Below are 11,849 nucleotides of genomic sequence, written 5' to 3' on the forward strand. Positions count from 1 at the left end.
GTGTCCTGTGTGCTCTGAGACAGGAGTGTATCAGATAGCTATTGGATGCCTCTTTCTGGACAGAAAAAGATGCCTGAAGCTGGGCCTATGTCGAGGATCCCAGGTTGGGCCAAGGGGGCCGGCATGGCACAGGGCAGAGGAAAAGGGAAGCCAAATGGGGGAGCCCAGTAGCTGGTCCCCGGGGGTCAGGAGGCTGGCTGAGGGCTGGGCCAGGTGGCACAGCCGGGTGCTAGAGGCCACCCTGTGAACTCTGTAGAACCAGTATTGAGTGGCCTTGAGGGAGGTTCTCTAGAACACTCCCTGCGCCTCAGGAACATGGTGCAGAGGGAGCCCTTCTGGATGGGAGCTGCCCTGGCTCTCCTTTGGGAGCTTGTCCTTCTGCCAAAGGAACTGGAGGCCTCAGAGGCCAGGAGAGAAGGTCGGGGTTTCTCTACTGCACTGTCCTGCCAGTGGCTGTGTGATCTGGGGAGGACACATCCCCATTCTAGGCCTGAGTTTCTCCAGATGTTCTAGGGCTCTTTGGCTGTGGGACAGCTGGTGGTAGAGTCCCACAAGCCATAAACCTCTTCTGAGGAGTTAATTGTTAACTGAAATGTAAACTGTTGATGGCAGTGGGAGTGACCCCCTCCTGGGTTATTTGCATTTTAGAATGCACTCCTAGGAGACCAAGATTCCTTGAGGACCCTAAAAGAATGGAGTCTTTTTTTTTTTTTTTTTTTTTTTTAAAGAATGGAGTCTTAATGGAGGCATAAAGGGCGTGTGTGTGTGTGTGTGTGTGTGTGTGTGTGTGTGTGAATGAATAAGAGTGTGGAGGGAGAGAGACAGTGATGGTTTGGTTTAGAATTCCTCACGTCTTTGATCTGTCCCAGCTATACTGAAGGGTAAAGTTTCTGTGACTCATCTGTGATGCTCAGACCTAGAGGTACTCATGGTAGGATGTGCAGGAACCATTTCAAATATTTTATTGAGCTGCAGTGATTTTGTATGAGTGAACTGAAGTATCAGGGACTGAGTCAGGGTGATTATCAGGTCATGGGTATTTGGGATTGGGAGGGGTTGTGGAATTATCAGATGGGGGCCCTGAGTCTCTTCAGTAGTACGAGGTCACCACGTGAGCTTGGCCTGACGTTTTTGCTTTCATTTCCTACCCCTTATCTCAGCCAGATGACCACATGCGTGTTGACCACCAGAACATAAATGCCTCCAGGCCAAGCCTTGTCTGGCTGGTTCCCTGCTGGGAGCTTGAGACTGGCAGAAAACAGGTGCTCAGTGAATTGTGGTTGGAAGGTGCTGTTATTATTTGTTTCACTGGTAAGACATGTGAGCCTAAGAAGTTCTTCCAGCTGGAGAAGGGTCTCTGATGGCAGCTCCCTTATCTGTGGGGCTGGAAGGCTTCCCAGACAGGTGGTCACAGGACAGGCTGAGCTTGCCCTCTGCTGCTGGGTGAGGGGTCTTCTGAACCGGGGCTTCCCTGCCCCTCCAACTCCTGGTAACTGTGGAAACTGCAGGCCTGGTTGTGTCGGTGGCTGGCCTTGGTAGATTTTCAGGACAGTTTTTGAGACAGAAAGTAAAACACTTTAGGTACCTCCCATCCCAGCACCTCCCACCTCCCGTTCTGTGAAATGAATAAAGTGAGCTTGTCACTTCAAAAAAGAGGACTAACAGGATGTCAGTGATATGATAACAAATCATGCTTTCAAGGAAGATGAGAATTTTGGAAAAGCGGATCAGCCATCGCGAGCTTGATAGCCTTCCAATAACTTAAAGACTCCTCTGCTGAGATTGGTAGTGATACTAACAAATGTGCATTTTTGGATACCGTATAATGAAATATGTCAACATATGGGAGATCTGGTACCACTCTGTGAATTGATATTTCCAAATGAACAATGAATGGTGCTATAAAGCCCAGGCATGGATGAAGAGCCATTGAAAGTACAAGGTAGACCAGTAAGATTCTACAGAACAGAGTACATACAGAAAGCTCACTGAGGTAGTTTTGGATTCCACATTGCAAGTAGCCTTTAAGAAACTACCAAGTGTGAACTATAGTATATTATCAAAGAAGAATATCTAAAATCATCAGCAAAGGCTATTAAAATACTACTTTCTTTCCCAACTATGTTTCTTCCTATACTCAACCAAAACAATACATTATAACAGACAGAATGCTGTATCCAATTGTATTTGACTGAGTCACACATTTAAAAAATTTGGAAAAATGAAAATACATTTCTCACTAAGTCACTTGTTAGAAAGAACAGTTCGTTCCTGTGAAAATGTTACTTAGGTCTATATATAATGAGTTTCTTATTCTTTTTACATGAGTTAAGAGATCTTTTAAAATGCCTTGTTTTCTGAAATGGTAAATATCGCTAGATGTAATGAATGTAAACCAGAGCTCTTGCTTTAGGTTATTTTTAAAAGCATAACCAGGAGCCATCCTCCTGTTCACAATATGTGAACTGCTGATCTAGAATATATAAAGAACTCCCTCAAATCAATAATAAAACAGGATCCCAATAGAAAAAAAATAGGCCAAGGATACAAACAGGTAATTTACAGAGAAAGCCAACAGGCATAGGAAGAGTTGCTTGGACTCATTATTAATCAGAGAAATACAAATAAAAATGTGGCATGACTTTACACCTATTACTGGCAAATATAGAAAGCCATGTAATGACAAGTGTTGGTGCATTGGGGTTGGGCAGAAGCCTTTGCTGAAAGTCAGAAAAGTACAGCCATTCTGGGCAGCAGTCGACTAGCTGTTATTTTTTTTTTATATATATAATTTTTTATTTTTTATAAACATATATTTTTATCCCCAGGGGTACAGGTTTGTGAATCAACAGGTTTACACACTTCACAGCACTCACCAAAGCACATACCCTCCCCAATGTCCATAATACCACCCCCTTCTCCCAAACCCCCTCCCCCCAGCAACCCTCAGTTTGTTTTGTGAGATTAAGAGTTACTTATGGTTTGTCTCGCTCCCAATCCCATCTTCTTTCATTTATTCTTCTCGTACCCACTTAAGCCCCCATGTTGCATCACCACTTCCTCATATCAGGGAGATCATATGATAGTTGTCTTTCTCCGCTTGACTTATTTCACTAAGCATGATACGCTCTAGTTCCATCCATGTTGTCGCAAATGGCAAGATTTCATTTCTTTTGATGGCTGCATAGTATTCCATTGTGTATATATACCACATCTTCTTGATCCATTCATCTGTTGATGGACATCTAGGTTCTTTCCATAGTTTGGCTATTGTGGACATTGCTGCTATAAACATTCGGGTACACGTGCCCCTTTGGATCACTACGTTTGTATCTTTAGGGTAAATACCCAATAGTGCAATTGCTGGGTCATAGGGCAGTTCTATTTTCAACATTTTGAGGAACCTCCATGCTGTTTTCCAGAGAGGTTGCACCAGCTTGCATTCCCACCAACAGTGTATGAGGGTTCCCCTTTCTCCGCATCCTCGCCAGCATCTGTCATTTCCTGACTTGTTGATTTTAGCCATTCTGACTGGTGTGAGGTGATATCGCATTGTGGTTTTGATTTGTATTTCCGTGATGCCGAGTGATATGGAGCACTTTTTCATGTGTCTGTTGGCCATCTGGATGTCTTCTTTGCAGAAATGTCTGTTCATGTCCTCTGCCCATTTCTTGATTGGATTATTTGTTCTTTGGGTGTTGAGTTTGCTAAGTTCTTTATAGATTCTGGACACTAGTCCTTTATCTGATATGTCGTTTGCAAATATCTTCTCCCATTCTGTCAGTTGTCTTTTGATTTTGTTAACTGTTTCCTTTGCTGTGCAAAAGCTTTTGATCTTGATGAAATCCCAATAGTTCATTTTTGCCCTTGCTTCCCTAGCCTTTGGCGTTGTTCCTAGGAAGATGTTGCTGCGGCTGAGGTCGAAGAGGTTGCTGCCTGTGTTCTCCTCAAGGATTTTGATGGATTCCTTTCGCACATTGAGGTCCTTCATCCATTTTGAGTCTATTTTTGTTTGTGGTGTAAGGAAATGGTCCAATTTCATTTTTCTGCATGTGGCTGTCCAATTTTCCCAGCACCATTTATTGAAGAGGCTGTCTTTTTTCCATTGGACATTCTTTCCTGCTTTGTCGAAGATGAGTTGACCATAGAGTTGAGGGTCTATTTCTGGGCTCTCCATTCTGTTCCATTGATATATGTGTCTGTTTTTGTGCCAGTACCATGCTGTCTTGATGATGACAGCTTTGTAATAGAGCTTGAAGTCCGGAATTGTGATGCCACCAACGTTGGCTTTCTTTTTCAATATCCCTTTGGCTATCCGAGGTCTTTTCTGGTTCCATGTAAATTTTAGAATTATTTGTTCCATTTCTTCGAAAAAGATGGATGGTACTTTGCCACCTAAAGCAATCTACACATTTAATGCAATTCCTATCAAAGACATTTTCACAATATTAATTCTTCCAATCCAGGAACATGGAACATTTTTCCATTTCTTTGTGTCTTCCTCAATTTCTTTCATGAGTACTTTATAGTTTTCTGAGTATAGATTCTGTGTCTCTTTGGTTAGGTTTATTCCTAGGTATCTTATGGTTTTGGGTGCAATTGTAAATGGGATTGACTCCTTAATTTCCCTTTCTTCTGTCTTGCTGTTGGTGTAGAGAAATGCAACTGATTTCTGTGCATTGATTTTATATCCTGACACTTTACTGAATTCCTGTATAAGTTCTAGCAGTTTTGGAGTGGAGTCTTTTGGGTTTTCCACATATAGTATCATATCATCTGCGAAGAGTGATAATTTGACTTCTTCTTTGCCGATTTGGATGCCTTTAATTTCCTTTTGTTGTCTGATTGCTGAGGCTAGGACCTCTAGTACTATGTTGAATAGCAGTGGTGATAATGGACATCCCTGCCGTGTTCCTGACCTTAGCGGAAAAGCTTTCAGTTTTTCTCCATTGAGAATGATATTTGCGGTGGGTTTTTCATAGATGGCTTTGATGATATTGAGGTATGTGCCCTCTATCCCTACACTTTGAAGAGTTTTGATCAGGAAGGGATGCTGTACTTTGTCAAATGCTTTTTCAGCATCTATTGAGAGTATCATATGGTTCTTGTTCTTTCTTTTATTGATGTGTTGGATCACATTGACTGATTTGCGGATGTTGAACCAACCTTGCAGCCCTGGAATAAATCCCACTTGGTCGTGGTGAATAATCTTTTTAATGTACTGTTGAATCCTATTGGCTAGTATTTTGTTGAGTATTTTCGCATCTGTGTTCATCAAGGATATTGGTCTATAGCTCTCTTTTTTGGTGGGATCCTTGCCTGGTTTTGGGATCAAGGTGATGCTGGCCTCATAAAATGAGTTAGGAAGTTTTCCTTCCATTTCTATTTTTTGGAGCAGTTTCAGGAGAAATGAATTAGTTCTTCTTTAAATGTTTGGTAGAATTCCCCCGGGAAGCCGTCTGGCCCTGGGCTTTTTTTTGTTTGGAGATTTTTAATGACTGTTTCAATCTCCTTACTGGTTATGGGTCTGTTCAGGCTTTCTATTTCTTCCTGGTTCAGTTGTGGTAGTTTATATGTTTCTAGGAATGCATCCATTTCTTCCAGATTGTCAAATTTATTGCCGTAGAGTTGCTCATAGTATGTTCTTATAATAGTTTGTATTTCTTTGGTGTTAGTTGTGATCTCTCCTCTTTCATTCATGATTTTATTTATTTGGGTCCTTTCTCTTTTCTTTTTGATAAGTCGGGCCAGGGGTTTATCAATTTATTAATTCTTTCAAAGAACCAGCTCCTACTTTCGTTGATTTGTTCTATTGTTTTTTTGGTTTCTATTTCATTGATTTCTGCTCTGATCTTTATGATTTCTCTTCTCCTGCTGGGCTTAGGGTTTCTTTCTTGTTCTTTCTCCAACTCCTTGAGGTGTAGGGTTAGGTTGTGTACCCGAGACCTTTCTTGTTTCTTGAGAAAGGCTTGTACTGCTATATATTTTCCTCTCAGGACTGCCTTTGTTGTGTCCCACAGATTTTGAACCGTTGTATTTTCATTGTCAATTGTTTCCATGATTTTTTTCAATTCTTCTTTAATTTCCCGGTTGACCCATTCATTCTTTAGAAGGATGCTGTTTAGTCTCCATGTATTTGGGTTCTTTCCAAACTTCCTTTTGTGGTTGAGTTCTAGTTTTAGCATTGTGGTCTGACAATATGCAGTGAATGATCCCAATCTTTTGATACCGGTTGAGTCCTGATTTAGGACCAAGGATGTGATCTATTCTGGAGAATGTTCCATGTGCACTAGAGAAGAATGTGTATTCTGTTGCTTTGGGATGAAATGTTCTGAATATATCTGTGATGTCCATCTGGTCCAGTGTGTCGTTTAAGGCCTTTATTTCCTTGCTGATCTTTTGCTTGGATGATCTGTCCATTTCAGTGAGGGGAGTGTTAAAGTCCCCTACTATTATTGTATTATTGTTGATGTGTTTCTTTGATTTTGTTATTAATTGGTTTATATAGTTGGCTGCTCCCACGTTGGGGGCATAGATATTTAAAATTGTTAAATCTTCTTGTTGGACAGACCCTTTGATTATGATATAGTATCCTTCCTCATCTCTTATTATAGTCTTTGGCTTCAAATCTAATAAGGATTGCCACTCCTGCTTTCTTCTGATGTCCATTAGCATGGTAAATTCTTTTCCACCCCCTCACTTTAAATCTGGAGGTGTCTTCGGGCGTAAAATGAGTTTCTTGGAGGCAACATCTAGATGGGTTTTGTTTTTTTATCCCTTCTGATACCCTGTGTCTTTTGACAGGGGCATTTAGCCCATTAACATTCAGGGTAACTATTGAGAGATATGAATTTAGTGCCATTGTATTGCCTGTAAGGTGACTGTTACTGTATATGGTCTCTTCCTTTCTGATCTACCACTTGTAGGCTCTCTATTTGCTTAGAGGACCCCTTTCAAGATTTCCTGTAGAGATGGTTTGGTGTTTGCAAATTCTTTCTTACTGATCTACCACTTGTAGGCTCTCTCTTTACTTAGAGGACCCCTTTCAATATTTCCTGTAGAGCTGGTTTGTTGTTTGCAAATTCTTTCAGTTTTTGTTTGTCCTGGAAGCTTTTAATCTCTCCTTCTATTTTCAATGATAGCCTAGCTGGATATAGTATTCTGGGCTGCATGTTTTTCTCATTTAGTGCTCTGAAAATATCATGCCAGCTCTTTCTGGCCTGCCAGGTCTCTGTGGATAAGTCAGCTGCCAATCTAATATTTTTACCATTGTATGTTACAGACTTATTTTCCCGGGCTGCTTTCAGGATTTTCTCTTTGTCACTGAGACTTGTAAATTTTACTATTAGGTGACGGGGTGTGGGCCTATTCTTATTGATTTTGAGGGGCGTTCTCTGAACCTCCTGAATTTTGATGCTCGTTCCCTTTGCCATATTGGGGAAATTCTCCCCAATAATTCTTTCTAGTATACCTTCTGCTCCCCTCTCTCTTTCTTCTTCTTCTGGAATCCCAATTATTCTAATGTTGTTTCGTCTTATGATGTCACTTATCTCTCGAATTCTCCCCTCGTGGTCCAGTAGCTGTTTGTCCCTCTTTTGCTCAGCTTCTTTATTCTCTGTCATTTGGTCTTCTATATCACTAATTCTTTCTTCTGCCTCATTTATCCTAGCAGTGAGAGCCTCCATTTTTGATTGCACCTCATTAATAGCTTTTTTGATTTCAACTTGGTTAGATTTTAGTTCTTTTATTTCTCCAGAAAGGGCTTTTATATCTCTCGAGCGGGTTTCTCTAATATCTTCCATGCCTTTTTCGAGCCCGGCTAGAACCTTGAGAATTGTCATTCTGAACTCTAGATCTGACATATTACCAATGTCTGTATTGATTAGGTCCCTAGCCTTCGGTATTGCCTCTTGTTCTTTTTTTTGTGTTGAATTTTTCCGTCTTGTCATTTTGTCCAGATAAGAGTATATGAAGGGGCAAGTAAAATACTAAAAGGGTGGCAACAACCCCAGAAAAATATGCTTTAACCAAATTAGAAGAGATCCAAAATCGTGAGGGGGGAGAAAGGGGATAAAAAGAGGTTCAAAAAGGAAGAAAGAAAAAAAAAAAAAAAGAAAAAAGAGAAAAAAAAAAGAAAAGAATTTTTTAAAAAAGAAAACAAATAAGAAAAATATAAAAAAGAAAAAATATATATATTAGATAAACTAGTAAAAAATCGTTAAAAAAGAAAAAGGTAACAGTTAAAAAAAAATTTTACCTGAAGGCGAGAAAAAAAAAAAACAAAAAATGAAAAACAATAAAATTAAATTAACTGCAAGACTAAAAAAAATCACAGGGAAAAAGCCATGAGTTCCGTGCTTGGCTTTCTCCTCTTCTAGAATTCTGCTGCTCTCCTTGGTATTGAAACCGCACTCCTTGGTAGGTGAACTTGGTCTCGGCTGGATTTCTTGTTGATCTTCTGGGGGAGGGGCCTGTTGTAGTGAGTCTCAAGTGTCTGCCCCAGGCGGAATTACACCGCCCTTACCCGGGGCCGGGGTGAGTAATCCACTTGGGTTTGCTTTCAGAAGCTTTTGTTCCCTGAGCGCTTTCCATAGAGTTCCGGAGGACGGGAATACAAATGGTCCGGAATACAAATGGCGGCCTCCTGGTCTCCGGCCTGGAGGAGCCGAGACCCCAGGGCCGCACTCCTCAGTGCGCGCTCAGAGAACCGCGCCCAGTTACTCCCGTCTGCCTGACCTCCGGGCGCGCTCCGAGCTCACCGAGCCTGCGACCGGTTCAAGGTCACCCCGAGCTGCGAGCTTACTGTCGGCTCTGTCTCTGTAGCCGGCTTTCCCATTCCAATACCCGCAGCTCTGCGACACTCAGACACCCCCGATCCTTCTGTGACCCTGCAGGACCTGAGGCCACGCTGACCCCGTGTGGGCTTTGCCCCGGGTAGCCTCTGGAGCGATGTCCCTCAGCGGAACAGACTTTTAAAAGTCCTGGTTTTGTGCGCGGTTGCTCCGCTGCTTGCCGTGAGCCGGCCCCTCCCCCCGGGGTCTATCTTCCCGTCGCTTTGGATTCACTTCTCTGCCGGTCCTACCTTTCAGAAAGTGGTTGTTTTTCTGTTTCCAGAATTGCTGTTCTTCTTCTCTTCGATCTGCCGATGGATTTTCAGGTGTTTGCAATCTTTAGATAAGCTATCTAGCTGATCTCCGGCTAGCTGAAGTAGTCTCAGCCTGCTACTTCTCCGCCATCTTGACTCCTCCCCCCTAGCTGTTATTTCAATGAAACAGGCACAGTCTTTCTGACCTAGCAATCCTACTTTTGGGTATGGGAACAGAAGAAATTGTCACACAAGCCATTTGACATGTGTGCAGGTGTTTATTGCAGCTGTTTGTGACAGCAGGGAGCTTGAAGCTTTCCCGGTGCCCCTCGTTTGGGTGGATTGGGAACAGGGGAATATACACTTGTGGATGTCCATATACCATGGGTATGTCACAAAGAAAGTGCTACGGGAAATGAGAAGGAAGCAGAAGTGATTCCCAGTGCAATCTTGTTTGTGTGGATTAAGATTACAGTCATATGAGGCAATTCGTGGTTTTTATTTTTTTTTTTTAAGATTTAATTTATTTATTTGACAGAGAGAGAGATCACAAGTAGGCAGAGAGGCAGGCAGAGAGAGAGGCGGAAGCAGGCTCCCTGCTGAGCAGAGAGCCCTATGTGGGGCTCGATCCCAGGACCCTGAGATCATGACCTGAGCTCAAGGCAGAGGCTTAACCCACTGAGCCACACTGGTGCCCCAATTTGTGTTTTTTAAGAAAAAATAATGGAAGGGTCCCCATTGTATGAGGTTCATAGGTTGCTAGAGAATATCATGGACTACATGGCTTAAGCCAAAAGAAATGTATTCTTTCACAGTTCTAGAAGCCAGAAGTCTGAAATCAAACTGTTGGAAAGGCTGGTTCCTTCTAGAGACTCTGAGGGAGAATCTGTTCCACGACTCTCTTTGCTTCTGGTGGTTACTGGCAATCCTTGGTCTTCCTTGGCTTGAGAGTCATGCCTCCAGTCCCTGCCTTTGCCTTCCTTCTCTGCATATCTTGGTCTCTCTCTGTGTTCAACTTTCTCTCTTCTTATGAGGACACCAGTCATTGTTGGACTTAAGGGCCTCTCCTGATCCAGTATGACCTGTCATAACTTGATTATAACTGCACAGAGCTTATTTCTAAGAAAGGTCACACTCATAGGTTCTGGGTAGCCATGGATTTTTTAGAGGGGACACTAGTCAACTGTATATACATCAAACATGTGAGAATTGTTGGCTACATAGGGGAAGAGAATGGGAATGTGAAATGGGGAAGAACAGATTTTAAAAAGCAAGCAAACAATAAGCAAGCAAGAGATGGGCCTTTATGGAACCAAGGAAGGTCACAGTCAATCCCACAAAAAGAAACTTGCTTCTATTAATCTTAGCTCTAAATTCAGGAATATGATAGCAACAACAACAAAACCTAAATAAAAAATAAACACAATTTCCCTTGAGGATATTTAACGGCAATTTGGCCTTCACATGGGTTTGGAGCTAGAATTTACACTAACTGAAAGTTCCAAAGGACCCCAAGATGAGAAATTCATTGAGTTTAAAGTAATAATGATTTGGGGCACTTGGGTGGCTCAGTCGGTTGAGTGTTGGACTCTTGATCTAGCCTCAGGTCTTAGTCTCACAGTCGTGAGTTAGAGCCCTACATTGGGCTCTGTGCAGGGCATGGAGCCTACTTAAAAAAATATTAAAAATAAAAGTAATAATGATTTGGTAGTGCCTCCTGCCATTTGCCTTAAGTAAATACAAGTGCTCTTGGAAGAGAAAAAACCTCTTTACGCTGGTATGAAAAGAACTTGAGATAAAATGTTTTAAAAACCAAGAGAGGTAAAATAGTACCTGTAACTTCTACATATGTAGAGGGAGAAAATCAAGTAAGACAAATTACAATCAATGTTAAAGATGGTACACAGAGAGAATAAGTAACAGGGGGAAAGAAAAACAATTTGCAGGAAGCACAAAAAGAGTGTAATGAATTCAAATATTTTAGTATTCACCATATATGAATTCACCACACCCCACTCATGAATGTGTGTGCACGTGTGAGTGTGTGTGTGTGTGTGTGTGTGCATGTATTCTAAACTTGTTGGTTTGGACAGACTATCAGAATGGCTTAAAAATAAGTAAAACTCAGTTACATGCTTTTTACCTGAAACATGAGGATGCGCAGAGTTTGTAAACATAAGGATGGGAAAAGATTTACTAGGGAATAGTCCATAAATGCTCATTCATGGAGCTATAGTAATATCATGCAAAATGTGCTTTAGAGTGAAACGGTTTTGCTAGAGTAAACCCAGAATGTGAGATTGATTTAAATGGGAAATTAATGGTATTCATTGGATCATGCCAATTAAAGGAGAAAAGGCATATGATCATTGCTATTGATGTAGAGAAATTATTCAATACAACTTTAGCATTTATTCATGCTAAATATTCTTAGAAAACTAGAAGAACTTTTACTATCTGATAAAGGCAATTCCCTAAGTAATGTATGGCAAATCTTATACTTAATGGTAAGCCTTTAGAAACAGCTTTAAAGTGAGAAACAAGGCAAGGTTGCCTGCTCTAGCTGCGGCTGTCAGACTTGGTACTGCAATCCGAGACAAAGCAACAAATTAAATGAAATGAAGCATAAAGATCTATACAGAAAACCTAAAAGAGCTATAGGCAAATTATTGAAATTATTAGCAGTTTATGTGTATATAAAATGAACACAATTTTAATGGCATTTCTATGCAGTCATTAGAATGTGTGATAGCATTTAAAACAA

The sequence above is a fragment of the Mustela lutreola genome, chromosome 7 (genome assembly GCF_030435805.1).
Source record: "Mustela lutreola isolate mMusLut2 chromosome 7, mMusLut2.pri, whole genome shotgun sequence".
NCBI classification, from domain to species: Eukaryota; Metazoa; Chordata; class Mammalia; order Carnivora; family Mustelidae; genus Mustela; species Mustela lutreola.